Source organism: Antechinus flavipes, chromosome 2 (genome assembly GCF_016432865.1).
Source record: "Antechinus flavipes isolate AdamAnt ecotype Samford, QLD, Australia chromosome 2, AdamAnt_v2, whole genome shotgun sequence".
NCBI lineage: Eukaryota > Metazoa > Chordata > Mammalia > Dasyuromorphia > Dasyuridae > Antechinus > Antechinus flavipes.
Window position 1 is genome coordinate 513,790,959 of NC_067399.1, and position 16,156 is coordinate 513,807,114.

Sequence of the window (16,156 nt, forward strand, 5' to 3'; positions counted from 1 at the left end):
TTGAGTAAATATTAGTGATCCAGGATCAATGGAATGTGGAGATTTCCATGTTGGAGTGCAGGAAGAGTCCACACAAGAGATATTTACAAGAGAAACTCTAGGGAAGAAGCAGTAAAGGAGTTTAAAAAAAAAATAAGATAAGATAAATAAAGTTAAAAAAGAATGACAAGACAAGAATGGGAAGTTAGATTGTATAGGTTCAAGGTTGAGGCCCTTAAAGAACTCATATGTATATATGACCAGGTTAAAAAGTTTGATATAAATTATGATATACAATATTTCTTGAACGTTCCATGACTTTTACCTGAATTTGGACAAAAAAAATTTTAAGTATAAATTTATCTTCGTATAAATTTGTCTTTGTTTCATCTGAATAAACTACACTTTTAAATTTAACATGCTAGATCTCATTTTACAAGCAAACCATAGTTGTATATTACACATTTTATCTCCTTGACTTAATAAACTGTGTTTAGATTTGTTTTTTTAAGGCCCTGAAAAATAAGCATTACATCCAATTCTAGTTTTCTCAATACTTTTCCTCCTAAACTTTTCTTGACCCCTATGGCATTAAAATTTCCATTTCAAATCTTAACCAAAGGAATGATGGGCATTTCACACCCAGAGGCTGGTTAGTGAAGAAGATATTTCTGGGCATGTCTTCCAGCAATATCCTTCAAATCATGTAAATTATACCACAGAAGGCCACCAAGAGTCCAGAGAAACAAGGCCAGAGAACTGACCTTATAGGAAGTATATCCTGAGTACTTCAATTAAATTTATTTATGCTGGTGTTCACATACCTGATATTTGGAAGATTTGGGAAACTTTGCAGCTGAAACAGGACTTAAGTGATATGTAACAGAATTATTGTGACATTCTCATAATATTGCTAGACATCAATGACCAACATTTTTGTTCTTACTGAGGAAAATTAGACTTCCCAAATTTTGATTTCTTGGCAAAACAGAATGCAAGTCTCAAAGTCCACAATCTACCACTGAGTACTATAGAATCTCATTTTCTGAAAGAACCAGAACCAGATAAAGTCTTTTAAGCTAAGGCTCTCTATCACTAACCCAATGAAATGCCCACTTTTTAGACAACCCCGGAAAGAGATTATACACTCTTTTTTATAAATGGGGAGGTTAGGCCCTATATAGGGGTGGGGGGGCACACATGCACTTCACTTCCACAATAAAGTCTTCCAGAGAAACTGTAATCGAATAGGCATGAAAATTCAGGTTTCCTAACATTCATTCTTGTGGATTGTCCTTCATTCTCAAAGAGGATCATGACATCAGGAAAATATCATCACATTCAAGTGCTCACTTCCTCTCCCTCCCCTTCTCCCCCCATCCATCTGGGTCCAGTGGCTATCACTTAAACCATAGCTTAACCCATAGCCTTGTCAGAATGGCCTTTAAATAGTCAATCCCTCCTAGCCTAGAGGTTGGTTATAGATCAGTACCAAAGTAAAAGAAACAGAGACCACTTAAAGAAGGCACTGGAAAATGAGAGTCTTTCTATACCTTTGATCCTTCTGCCTCGAGCCACTTTCTAGATTGTACTAAAGGCTCTGCCTCGGCAAAGAAAGCTTCTCCAGAGGGAACTGAGTTAATGAGACCTCTGTTGCAATTGTGACTCGCTGTCCAAGTTTTGACAGGTGATTAAGAAAGGATCATAATTAAAAGTGAACTCTAATCCCCAAGGCACAAGTTCCTGTCCAGTTATGATTTCCCTGTGCTTGTTTAAAGTTTGTGCATGAGTCTCAGCCTCTCGGAACAGAGACTCAAGGAGGACTGTCCTGTCTCATTCAATTCAAAGCCATTTTCTTTTTTATCAAAATTGCCTAAGGTACTATAACAAAATTTGACATATAGTATTTCTACTAGGTATGTCTGAAACTGAACTGGAAGGAACTAGCAAATAGGAAGAAGGAAAGAGAATGTTATCCAGTTCCCTTTTTTGCTAAAACAAATAAATGAATGAAATTTTGTCTGATGTCTTTTTTACAACAGTCATTTCCCAGTAAATTTTATATTTCCAATACCAAATTTTGGCTTATAACAAAGAAAAAATAATTAAGCAAAGATATATCTGACAATATGTGTCATGAGAAGAGTGTTTCTAGCAATCACTTTGATTTTGAGTTTATTCTCCCTGGAACTGAGATGGAAAGTATGTACCTAGTCCTAGATATATTTCTACTTTGGTTCTTGCTATATTTTCTCGGTAAATACCACTTTGTAAAAGCTAATTGATTTTAATGGATTATATTTTGAGATATCAATAGATCAGTGATATTATGGCACTAATCACTAGTGACAATATAGGGGGCACATTGAATAGAGACTCAATTTGATAGTATTTAGTTAAAAAAAAACAAAAAACTACACCATCCTACAGCAATGCAGAGTACCCATAAGACCATAAGAGCGAGTTGTAGTCAGCCACACTCAAGATCCTTGACTTGCTAGTACACTTATAGTTTGGAAGATTAAATCCAGTATTACTATACTTGTATTCATTGTATTTTGTTATATAAAAATATTCCATTACATTCATATAAGCACAATTTATTCAACCACTTTAGAATCAAGAAATACCTAATTTTTTTATTTTTGGTTATCACACATATATACAAAAATGAATATTTTGGTGTAATATTTTGGGCTTTTCCTTCTGTCTTTGAGCACCTTGAAATATATGCTTCACAATGGAATCACTGAGTTAAAGGATATTGACAGTTTTGTGGGTTTTTTCTGGGATAATTCCAGAGCTATTAAACTTATTTACAACTTCAACAAAATGTTGCTATACCTATCTTCCTTCTGGCTCGTTCATTTACAGTCAGACTGGGTAAAATGATTAAAGATAGAACAAGATGATTCTCAGTTAGCCCCAATATGATAGTGAAAGTTGTTTTAGCTTAACAGCCATTGCTATCATCATATTGTCTCAGACCAGAAAAGGGAGTGGGGGAGAAACCCTCAGCAGTCGAGAAGTGATACCAAAAAGTTAACTACCACATTCCCAAATTAAATTAAAGTGTAGCCTGTGGTGTTCTTCTTTTTCTAAAATATGATCATTCTCTCAGGGAGCAGGTTTCTTGGAGAGGTTTTCTGGAGGCAGCTTTAGTTTCGGTTCCAAGTAATAATCACTGCAAATACTGCCAGCTGATAAAATCCAAACGTTTATTTTCTCCTTCCTTGATTCCAAGAGCTCTTGCAGCTTGTCCTTTGCTTCTGCCTCTGCTTTCTTCAGCCTCCAGCCAACACAAAGGTGGAAGATGGAATGAATCTGACTTTGCCTCCGAGAGTGGGCTTGTGGGCTTCTGTATCTCCCAGAATGCTCTTTGCCCCTAAGAGCTTCTTGTTTATATGTTGTTCACTGAGTACACACCAATGATTATATCACTGGGAAACCATTATTTGTTGTATGATTAAATCAATGCTAAACTAGATTTAAACATTGTCTCCTCAATTCCACTTAGTACCTTGTTTCAAGTTCTGGCCCTTAACATTTCCTCGTAGGATCAGATCAATCATACTGAACCATGCTAAATTAGATAATTATTGTCTCTATCAACTCTAATGAATTAACACTTGTAAAGATTCCAACAATAGCCTAATATCAGAATCCCTGAATACAGTCTAGATTGGCTTTTGTTGTTCTTATCAATCATTTCAGTCATGTCCAACTCTCCATGACTTCATTTGGGATTTTCTTGGCAAAGATTCTGAAATGATTTGTCATTTCCTTTTCCAGCTCATTTTTACATATGAGAAAACTGAAGCTTATAGAGTTAAGTGACCTACCCAGGGTCACATAGCTAGGAAGAAATTGAGGCCAGATTTAAACTCAAGAAGATGACTCTTCTTGACTCCAAGCACAGCATTGGGCCACCTAAGTTCCCCAGTCTGAATTAGTATTGGTAACCCATGTTGCTTTCCCATCTCTCTATATTTTTCAGCCTTTTTGCATATGTTCAGGTAAAATTTGGCAAGCCATAAGACCTGACTTTTTATATGTAATTCAGTACCAGGAACCCAATGATATTTCATGATATACTTTCCTTGATCAATGGCCAATTCTCTTTCAGTCTCCCATGTTTATATCCATGAGATTATATTTGACTCACATCTCATAGTTATTTTGTTGCCAACTCCTATAAATTCTACTATTGAAATATTCCTGGTATCCCACACCACACTTCTCCAAGCCTGCTGTCATCATCCTCATTATAGCCCTCCATTTCCCCCTGCTTGGACTATTGCAATTAGCCTCATCACAAGTCTTCCCATCTCCACTTTCTTTCCCTTATAATCCATAATATCATCAAAGTAAATTTTCAAATACATAGATCTAATTTATCACTTTATTTAAAACTTTTAGTGCTTCCCAAACAAGTCTAGCTGTTCATTTAAGGCCTTCCATAATCTGGATTCCCTTTGCCTTTTTTTGCCTCATGTTTCTACTCTCTAGACACTCTACTTTCCCTTTTTTTCTGTTTCTTTTCTTTTTTTTTTCCTGCAGTAATTGGGGTTAAGTAACTTGCTCAGTGTCACACAGCTAGGAAGTATTAACTGTCTGAGGCCAATTTAAATTTAGGTTCTCCAGGACCAGTGCTCTGTTCACTGTGACATCTAGCTGCCCCAATACTCTACTTCCTAAGCTCATTTGAATATTCTCTAGCCCTAAAAATGTCTATTGTGCTCTCATACTTATGTGCCTTTGATCACACCATTCACTATGTCTAGAATGTCCTTCCTGCCTTTCTTTGTTAAACTCTGGACAATTAAAGCCCAGTTTCGATGAGTTGAATGGAAGAGAGCCCTCCATTGATGAAGGTTAGTGAGGCTAATTGAATAACTTGGCAAAGTCTACATAAATGTAAGATAGCTAGGAATTGGATTCAGTATTCTAGTTCCAAATCCATACCTCTTTTCACTGTTTCACCATAAGGATCTCCTCAAGCTCCCATAGTAATGATCATGTACCCATCAGATCTGACATAGCATTGTGATTTGTGACTCTACAACATTTGTTATATGTATATCACTGTAGTCTGTGTATGTGTCTTATATCCCATTAGATTGTATACTCATTAAAGGCAGGGACTGTGTCTTATATAAACTTTGTATTTACTTTACTACACTGTATACAGCAGGCACTTAATAAATGCTTACAGTACATACTAAATTATGATCTTAACTTAACCCTTTCCCAGATTTCCATAATGGTAAATCAACTCTTCCATTTTCTTTCATCTTCCCCGATTGCTTCCCTCTCACCTTTCCATAGGCTTGGAACTTTGCCTTAAAGAAAACACAAGTTTAAGATGTATAGGGAAAAGAGGAAGGATTTACTAAGTGCCTACTACGCATGAGACACTGAGCTAAATACTTATTTGATCAATCTTATTTGATTCTCACAACAACTCTAGGAAGTAAGTGCTATTATTATTTTTTACAGTTGAGGAAAGTGAGGCAGACAGAGAGTAAAATGACTTACCACTCAAAGTCACATAGCTAAGGAGTCTCTGAGGCTAGATTTGAACTTAGTTCTTCTCATTCGTCTCAGTATTCTATCAACTGCACCATCTAACTGAAAGAGATCAGTTAAGAAGGAACTTAGGTCTTTCCTTTTTAAAACAAGAGGATTGAACTAGATGACTGCTGAAGTCTTTTCTGGCTTAGATGGATAATCCTAAAACTAATAAACTTTTTCCATTTCCTAGCTCTACAGAAAGGGCCAAGACATAAAGAAAAATTAGGGGGGAAAGTGCATTGCATTAAGATTTGTTCTAATAGAAGAAATTGAGCTGGAGATTGTTAGATTTGATTTTGCTTTGTAGGAGAATGTCGCTACAATTTAAAAAAAAAAAAGTAGAGGAGACATGCAAAAATAGAGAAGCAGATCAGGGGAAACAGCGTTGAAGTCAAAGAAAGAAGTGTTAGATTTCCCAAATAAAACAATGGGATTTTAGTTATAAAAGAAATGAAAGTAACTGAAGTCAGGCAGAATTTAATCAGTTATTTTTACAGACTGGGCCAGGCAAACCAGACTCATTAAGTACTGAAGAATGAGCAGAAAGATTAGGAGCAGGGAAGACTTCTGCACATTTTCACTTAAATACCAAAGCAAATGGCACACTAATGAGTCTATCTGTTAGAACCAAAGCAGACACTCATGTTGATGTCCAAATAATGGAAAAGCTATTAGCAAATGCGTTAATTGGAAACTTATTTTTGAATCCATTTAGCACGACTAATACACTGAGTCTTAGAAAGGACAGACAATCAGTGAAAATCTTTACTAAGGATCCCTAAGGAGAGAAAACATCAGACCTGCACAACTGACATCAAGTGGTAGAAGTTCAAATATATTTTTCTTTAATGACATGTAATAATGAGTTAACAAATTAACTAACCTGCAGTTTAAACAACAAAGATGACCAAAAAAAAAGAGGCATGACTCTAATTAGCCAATTGGCTAATTCTCAATCCTTCATTTATGGATAGGAAGTCAAGTCTGATCAACATATTTACTATGTGAAAAAAGTCTTCAAAATAATCATAATAGCTAACATTTTATGGTACCTACTATGTTCCAGGCAATCCTCAGAATAAGTCTAAAGATAGGTGCTATTAACTTCATTTTACAGATGAGGAAAATGAGCAGAGGGTAAGGGATGTGCCCAGGATCACACAGCTGCTGGATAAAACTGATTTTGAACTCCGATCTTCCTGCCTGACTCAGAGCCCAGCATTCTGTCCACCATTTAGTTGCTTTAAAATTTAATAAAATTATTTTAGATATCTTGGAAATTATTTTTTAAAAAGAATGCAAAAGGATTTTTTTTAAGTTTAGAATGAATTCTGTCAGCTGGAAAATGAATGGATGCCCATCAATTGGAGAATGGTTGAGTAAATTGTGGTATATGAACGTTATGGAATATTATTGTTCTGTAAGGAATGACCAGCGGGATGAATACAGAGAGGACTGGCGAGACTTATATGAACTGATGCTAAGTGAAATGAGCAGAACCAGGAGATCATTATATACCTCAACAATGATACTGTTTGAGGATGTATTCTGATGGAAGTGGATCTCTTCGATAAAGAGAGCTAATTCAGTTTCAATTGATCAAAGATGGACAGAAGCAGCTACACCCAAAGAAAGAACACTGGGAAATGAATATAAACTGCTTGCATTTTTGTTTTTCTTCCCAGGTTATTTCTGCCTTCTGAATCCAATTCTCCCTGTGCAACAAGAGAACTGTTTAGCACATATATATTGTATCTAGGATATACTGTAACCTATTTAACATGTAAAGGACTACTTGCCATCTGGAGGAGGGGGTGGAGGGAGGGAGGGGAAAAATTGGAACAGAAGTGAATGCAAGGGATAATACTGTAAAAAATTACCCTGGCATGGGTTCTGTCAATAAAAAGTTATTAAAAGAAAAAGAATGAATTCTGTCAAAGTATGTTGGAGAGGGCTGGAACTCTGAAAAAGTATACTTAAATCAAGGACAGCATGGTGAGTATAGTTAAGCACCTACTCAGTGTGAGATAATGATGGTCACGCCTTCCCTGACTTCTCAGGAAGGGAAATGAAAACATCAAAAAGGATGTGCTCAGTGTGCTGTAATGATGTAATCATACTGAGGTATTTAAGGGAGTCTCAAACACAGAAGTCTCTCTCTGCCACAGACACAGAGAAGATTCAGGACTCCATCTTTGACCAGCCTTATGGTGGCCCTTCTGCCTTCATCACTCCTTCACTAAGACCAAGAACTCAGACTGGTCCTGAGGTCCTCTAGAGAGCTAGTCCAGACATTACAATATCTAAACATATTATTTCAAATCCTGGTATTTATGAAAAATGAGAAAGCAAATGGTCTTGTGACTAACAGAACCAAAGCCATTTTTATCCATTGTCAAATGCTGATTACTACCAGAAAGATTAAAGATTTTATTATACCACAAATTAAGTTAAAAATTCTACAACTACAAAAGGATTTTTTGAAACACTGAGTTTTCTAGCTGGAAAGAGCCTTGGAAATCACATAGTCCAAATTCTTTTTTTTGCAGATGATGAAAAGAACAACTGGAGAAATCAAATGACTAATCCAAAATCACACAGCTAACAAGAAGAGCTGTGACTGGAACACCAATCTGAATGATAGAAAAGTACCTTTCTTCTATATCATGCCATATCTAGCGTCAAGACTAGATACTGTTAAGTATTAAGGCTATAACACTGGTCTTTGAGGTCAGCAATATGATTTACATTATAATAAAATCTCTTTTTTTCTATGACTCCTTTCTTCCTTGAATTCCATACAAACTAAAGCTGTAACTGTGTGATTGAACCCAAGTGAGTAACTAATGCTAAAATCCTGAAGGGCTTCTCTTCATTACTTCCATCCCTGACATCATGTTGGCAAAAACAGACCTAATCTTAGAGACCTGCAGAAGCATCAGCTAAATCCTGAACCTCCCTGTGTTCCTGAACACAGCTTAAAGCTGCATTCCCCAAACTACCCTGTGTGAAGAGTAAGAGCTTGCCTGTGAGGACAGGTAAGCCTGCTGTGCATTTGGGAGCCTTTTAATTAAGCAGAGCTTATTTAATTAAGCCCTAATTCAGGTGTTCATTCCCATAGCCTTCTGATTAATAGCTTGAAACAGAGCTCCCTTAAGGTCTCTAACTGCTCCATTAGATGACTTCCGTTTGTCTCTCAGATGAAGGTCTATTATTTACACTTAAAGGGTCATCCTAGAAATTTCATGCTTACCTATCTATATTACTGTTCCTTCTGGTTTTATGAGAGAGATGATTCTCCCTGGAACTAGCAGGGAGAACCAAGGAGAACAGGATTCCAAATGAATACAAGATGCAGAAAAGACCAATTCCATTTAACAAACCTGCAAGTCCCTATTATGCGCAAGGTAGAGCAGCAGTTGGGGAAAGCCAGCCGCAGAACCAAAAAGATCTGAGTTCAAGTGTCACAACTCTGGTAACTTACATTCTTTGTGATCCAGGGCAAATCCCTCAACCTTTTCCTGCCCCAAGCAACTCTCTAGGACTCTTTAGGTCATAGCCTGTACTGATTTGCAGGGATGAAGTTGTTTCCTTGTCAATAATTCCCCATATACACAAAATATTGGTGTGTTGTTTCTTTTTTTTTTTTTTTAAGTAAACAGACAAACAAGCAAGCAGTATTTGTTGTTGCTGGCCAACCTTCGATCCTCTCCGGTACTACTCCTGACTTCCCAGAAATCAAAACTATGCCCCGACATGATCATCTTCATTTCCCCCATCACATCATCCTTTTCAGCTCTGCGTTGTCTTTTATTATTAAGAAGGTCAGCTTCTTGAGGACAAGACTGTCTTTCCTTTTGCTTGTATTTGTATCACTAAAACTTACTACAGTACCTAATATATAGAAAATGATTTTTAAATGCTTAGTGCCTTACCTTATTTGTTTTTGTTTTTGTTTTGTTTTGTTTCGGGTTTTGGTTTTGTTTTTTGTTGTTGTTTGTTTTTTGTTTTTTGGTCTGCAAGTAGTTTGCTGGCAGAAAATATATATACATAAAGTTAATTTCCAGAGGAAGAGCATACTAACAACCAAATAGCATCAAAGAAGATTCTCAAGTAGAAAGTAGTTGCTGAATTTCACTTTGAAAGAAGAAAAAAAGAGATGAGACAGCTCTCCAAAAAGGCCCCAATACAGGCAATATCACATTCAGGAAACAGCTAAGAGGCAGTCTAACTATGATGCATCTTGAGAAATACTAGGAAACAGAACTAGGAAGAGAGATAGAAATTGTATTGTAAAAAGCTTTAAATGTCAGGTAGAAAAAAGGTCACCTACTGAAAATATAGTACAACCTGAGCTTGAATATGAAGATAAGTTGATTAGAAATAATACTGAAATTTATGTAATGTAATATGTCACTTAAATTGTCTCATTTGCTAGTAGTCTTGTAGGGTAAACAATATAGGTTTTATAGATTAGTTCTACCACTTATTAACTGTGGAGGACTTTTCCCTTCTTTTAGTCCTCAGGTAATGGCAAAGTTATCATAAGTCAAGTCTTCTGTTTTCAGATAGTTCCATTAAGAAATGCTAGGATTCTGTTCAAAATGACAGCATAAAATGCAGTTAACATTTCTAGGATAATAGACCCAAAATCTTTTTGGGGAGAATTCTTTCCCTAGAAGGTTCAGAATAAAGCCCTTTCTTGAATAAATCCCCTTGTGAACAGATAATCCCAATAACTAAATATCTATCCATTTGTACCCCTCAATTATCTCTTCTGTTAATTAACAAAATGCAACTACAAAGAGGAAATTTAAACTCACAGCTTCAACTTTGCTCAATACATACAGAAATCTGCTATCCATGAGGATAAGGTAAATTTTTTTCCAAGTCTGTACTTCTCTCTCAATAACATCCTTTACCACAATGTACTTCCTGATGCTTGTTTCAGTAGCCCATATACTGAAATTAAATGATATAGAAAAGATCAACATGATTTCTGTGCAAGGATGACATGCATACTTGTGAAGTACTGCATATTTTTAAAGGCATCTTACCCCTCTCTGTGTATATTGAATTGGGAAATCTCAAAGTAAATAATTCTGGTTTTCTTCCAACAGTCCTACTAAAACTAAATGACATTTTCACTTAAGATGAAATGAAGGTCTGTCAAATAAAATATTTTCCAATATGTGATGAGATGGGAATAAAATCCAAATTAATATCACCAGTAAAAACTGTATTCAACCAATTTCTTCTCCCATAGAAATTGTATCTATCCATTAAAAGGGAAGTATAGAGAATAATTCCAGATAATTCAAGGCTCAAAAAAAAAATCTGAATTTCACCTATTCAGAGGCTTGCAATATTCTAGCTATTATCAGAGCTTCCTAACGTACTTATCTCAAATTTCTCTACTCTCCAATCCATCATCCACGTAGCTGCCAAAGTGATTTTCCTAAAATACAACTCTGACCACGTCATTTTCCTGCTCAATAAACTCTAGTGGCTCCCAATTACCTCTAGAATCACATAAAAATTCCTTTGTTTAGCATTTAAAACCCTTCATAACTTCAGTCCAATCTACATTTCCATCTTTATTAGACATTATTCCCCTTCATTCACCTAGAATATAGTCAAACTGGCTTTTTTGCAGTTCATCACACAGGAATCACAAATGGTCATCTCCAAATCTTTGTAAAGGTTATTTGTTCCCCATGCTTGGAATTCGCCCCCTTTTTTTCAGCTTTCCTCCTTTATTTCAAAGATCAGTCCAGTACCACTTTCTACAGGAAGCCTTCCCTGATACCTCCCAGGTACTAGGGCCTCCCCCCAAAAAAAACTGTCTTTTGTATATGCTGTATTTATTTTGTCTATATTTTACTTATTTAGGAATATAATTGGGATCTGACATATGCACAGACTCTGTCAATCATCCTGCTTGGCTGACATACCTTCTCCATGTTGAGGAGCCTAGGGAGTTTGCTTTTGGGAGAGTCATGATGATAGGAATGAAAATGTCTTAGAGAAACTGTGAAGCCTATGTAGACTTTCTATAATTGACTCTAGTAGTATGTGTTGAAGAAGAGATTCTTTGGTTAGCTGTGGAATCAGTCAAAAAGGCCTAGTAGCATCAGTTACTTCCTCTTCTGGTCTCATTTGGTGACTTTCTAAAGTATCTAATGAGAGACATTTCTATAAGTTCTGTAAGGAAGTTCTTCTTCCCTCTGAGACCAACTAACCGCAAAAAAGACCTTGGTCTTAGCCTATGACTTTGTTCTTTTCCCCCTCTGAGTGAAAGGACAAGGGCCTCCCCAACCTTTGAGTTCAAAAGGTCTAGAAAGGTCTAGAAAACAATTCAGCAATCCTAAAATCTGCAAGTCTGTAACCAGCACCATATTGGTCTCCCAAAAGGGAACAAGAAGTGACCTTAGGGAGTGAAAATCAAAACCCAGGCTTGCAGCAACTGAAATACATTTATTTGGCAGTCATGACATCATGACAGCACATGAACTTTGTGGAACCAAGGCACTATAGGAACAAAACTAGGTTTAGTTTTCTCCCTCCTGGGAGACAGATAATATAGGCATTTGCTCTTGCTATTATTTTTGAAGTAAATATACCTTTGTAAAAACTAATCAATGTTAAGTGATTAAAAGTGTAAACCCAGGCCCTAAACAATAAGGAAAACACAGCAAATAGTGACTCAAGCAAATGGTAATAGAGAAAAGATGTTCTACAAATTGCTTGGAGTACTCTAGGACTCTAACAAGCAAATGTAGCAGCCTGGCTTGTGGGAAAGGTCAGAGTATGCCGGTATCTGTATTGTCTTCCCTTATAGAAGGTATTCTCCTTGAAGATTGGAACTACTTCATTTTCATCTTTGTATACTTGACCTTAGCATAATATCAAGGACAAAATAAGTGCTTAATTAAAGCTTATGCACAATGACATTTAAAACAAAGGGAATTGGGGGGGGGGCTTCAATTATATGAATATTTATCTTTTTTTTTTTTTTTGCATGGACAGACAAACACTAAAAAAATTCTCCTATTTAGTCACTGGTTTTAGAGATCAGACTTGATGTAGGTCTATCATTCCTGATAAATTCCAATTTGTGTGAATATATAAACAGGACTAAAAAGTTCTCTCATATAAATACTCAATGCCTTATTCCTCCATTGGCTTTGTCATGATTATAGCACATGAAAAGCTGTAAATTCTGATAGAAACAGAAATCTTCCTATACCAAATGGCAAGCCTGAACATTTCAGGTTACCCTAACTTTAACTAAATGCTTTGGGTTTTGATTTTAGTCTTGGTTTTTTTACAGTGCTTGTGTACCCAGGTCATCTACACAGGCTTTACTCAGGAAATTTCAATTCAACTCAATTTAGGCCTCAGATAAGGAGCTGGAGTTAGACACCAAGATGTATACACTGGCTATCTTGCCAAGCCCTCTTTATAGTAGCATTCACTGGGAAAGATAGAGAGGGAAAAAAACAAGATCAGTATTAAAATCTCCTGTTCCTAGTTGTCTCCCTCTTTTAACCCTTCTAAACCTTTGGAGAAAAGAATCCTCTTTCAAAATGGTTTTTTAAATTCATTGCTGCTAATCTGCAGCTACCAGAGTAATGGCATGTTTAATTAATGACCCAATAAAAAGAATTTGTGCCCACTATGCAGTGAAAACTACTTTAATCAGTCTGTCGAACAGGTATGACTCACTTGATGCGTTAGATGAGGCAAAATAGATGAATGAAGATGAACTTTAAAAAGAAATAGAAGTTATGATCTCTGATGTCAGGAAGTTTAAAATAATATAAAGGAAAAAGGACCAAAATGTCAGGAAAAATACTCATCATAAAAACACATAAAGAATACACAAAACAAAAATAAACACAGTCATAAATAATGAAAAGGAATTGTATTTCACCTTCTAACTTATTTATTTAACCTGATGAAGTGTGCTCCTTTGAAAAAGAATTCTTTTTTTTTAAATAACTTTTTATTGACAGAACCCATGCCAGGGTAATTTTTTACAACATTATCCCTTGCACTCACTTCTGTTCCGATTTTTCTGCTCTCTCTCTCCACCCCCTCCCCCAGATGGCAAGCAGTCCTATACATGTTAAATAGGTTACAGTATATCCTAGATACAATATATGTGTGCAGAACCGAACAGTTCTCCTGTTGCACAGGGAGAATTGGATTCAGAAGGTATTTCTACCAGGAAGAAAAACAAAAATGCAAGCAGGAGAAAGACTTCTTAATCTACTTGCTAGTTGAAGACCAAAATCAGTGAGCAATTTGAATGGTACAGGTTCCATGAAAGGATGAATGCTTGTTCAACAGCCTCCAGAATATGTCCAACTGTCCTGGTGTAGTACAAATCAAAGGATGTTACTCCAAGTCATATACATATATACACACATATATATGTATATATACATATATATATGAAAACTATATAAAATTCTTTGTAAAAGAGAAACTCACCAAATTACAGAGGGATCCCATAAGAGCATCCCAAAAGTAAATATTCTTCCAAAGAGAGTTTTATAAGTTATGCTTTATTTGTTCCTGGGCTCCAGTTGGTCCTGAGCATCATAAGCTCAAATATTGAGTCTTATGACCAATATCTATACTGAACTCTGAGTATCTTATCAAAGTTGGGGACCTTGTTATTCATGAGCCAAACTTAACTTCATTTTTAAGATGTGACTGAATTAATTCCAGGTGGAGGCCATAAGCCATAGAAGGAAATTAATGCTCTGGGGAATCAAAACCTGAAAAATGATCTTTATGAATTGAGTCCTTGGTGGGTAGGGGATAGGTGAAGGGTTATACCTATGCATCTATCTAATGCATCATTTTATACTTCTCTGTGAACACATTATGAGAAGGAACTCACACTTTTGTATTTGTATCCTTGATAACTGGTACAATGCCAGGAATTAAGTTTAAAATACATGATTATTGATCAGTTGATTTTGTGAATTTTAGATGAGATAGTTGATTGATTGAATTCTGATCTTTTTCTGGTGACAAAAATATTATACCTAATTTTTTTTGTTTGTTTTCTCTTAGAGGAAAGGAGAAATGTCTAAGTAACTACACTAATACGAGGTAAAACACTATAAGGAAATTTCCAGATTTTCCTATAATTTCCTAAAGCTATGACTGGAAAACCCATGATCTTAGTCTAGACAGCCTGCTTGGGTTATTTCCAATATGTTTAGCTTACCTAGCCTTCTGAAAAGAAGCCATCATTTCTCACTTAGAACTAAAAGGCTGTTGATCCTGGGTACCTAGCCCAAAACTATCATAGTCCAAGGTTAGCATGAGAAGTATTAGGTCAGGAAGAATTTTTTCTACACCATGGTGGGACATCAAAAATGTGAAAGTCAAAAATTTCTGCTCTCTATAGCACTTGGTATTTATTTTGGGATGTCAAGCCATAAGTGTTACAGTGAAGGCTCAAAACTTGCATGAATTTGGGCAAACTATTTAATCTTTAAGTGATATTGTTGAAGGCAATGATCTATAAGGACCTTTTCAGTTCTAAATTCTATGATGTCTGATAGACAGTCACATACATAAAGCATAATTTTCAAATTTTCCTCAGGAAACTTTCCATAAATTCCTACCCTGATGCCTCACAAGTTATAGAGAAGTTCCTAGGTTCTCAAAGACCATGCCAATGAAGTAAACACTATAGTGGGTCCAATCAAATAAGAAAGGCTTTTAAGTTAAAGGTGGAGAACCTTTGTTCTGCCAAGGACTACTTGGAGATATTATAAATTATGTAAATTTATATATATATGTATATATAAATTATATAAGAATAAATATTATAGATATCATTTGTGGGCCATAAAAAATTATCAACTAATAGAACTCAAGAGTGAGTTGTTGTACCTCGCTTTCAGCTCATCATTGCCTGCAGTTGCCTTAACAAATGACTTTGCAGGTCTTATATAGCTCATGAACCAGAAATTCCCCATCCCTGATTTAAGCTCAGGATAGTTAAGGACTACATATCTATCATTCAAGAAGCAGCTTCAAGTAGACACTTGGATTAGTTCACTACTAGACAGTTACCAAGGGATGGCTTTTGGATTTAGCCTTAACAAATCAAAGTATATTTACTTATATGCAATAGCATGAAAGATTTGTCTTTTGTGTTGGTTGAAGGAGGACCCACTACACAGATAAAATTATGAAAATGTTGAAGTAAGCTCTACGTAGCACTATTTTGTTTTGGTTCTAAGTGAGGAATAAGAGTGAAGGGATTATTCTTAAGAAATAAAAGGGGGGAAGGCAAGGAGTCTACTCTAGTCATCCTTTTTCAGGCACTATAAATCCACTAAATCAAGCTTACTTTTAAACTTATTATTGTTTAAAGGGTAAGAAAGACAATACCCTTCTATCACTACAATACAACACTTGCTCACAGCCTGTTTGAAATACCTTTTTAAAAAGTCAAAGCTTTTTTTCCCACAATTAGAAATAAAAATCTTTTTTAAAAAAACAATCAAATACCTGTGAGAATTTACATGTTGATATGAATGTTGATATGAGCTTCAATGAAAATATAAAT

At 35.7% G+C, this 16,156-nt stretch overlaps 1 non-coding gene across 1 annotated transcript; it reads left to right on the plus strand.

Annotated features, from left to right (window-relative positions):
• Positions 1-10,493: 10,493 nt before the first annotated feature.
• Positions 10,494-10,597, plus strand: LOC127552594 (U6 spliceosomal RNA). Its single transcript, XR_007951463.1, has one exon. It is a non-coding gene; the product is annotated as a U6 spliceosomal RNA (small nuclear RNA).
• Positions 10,598-16,156: the final 5,559 nt, after the last annotated feature.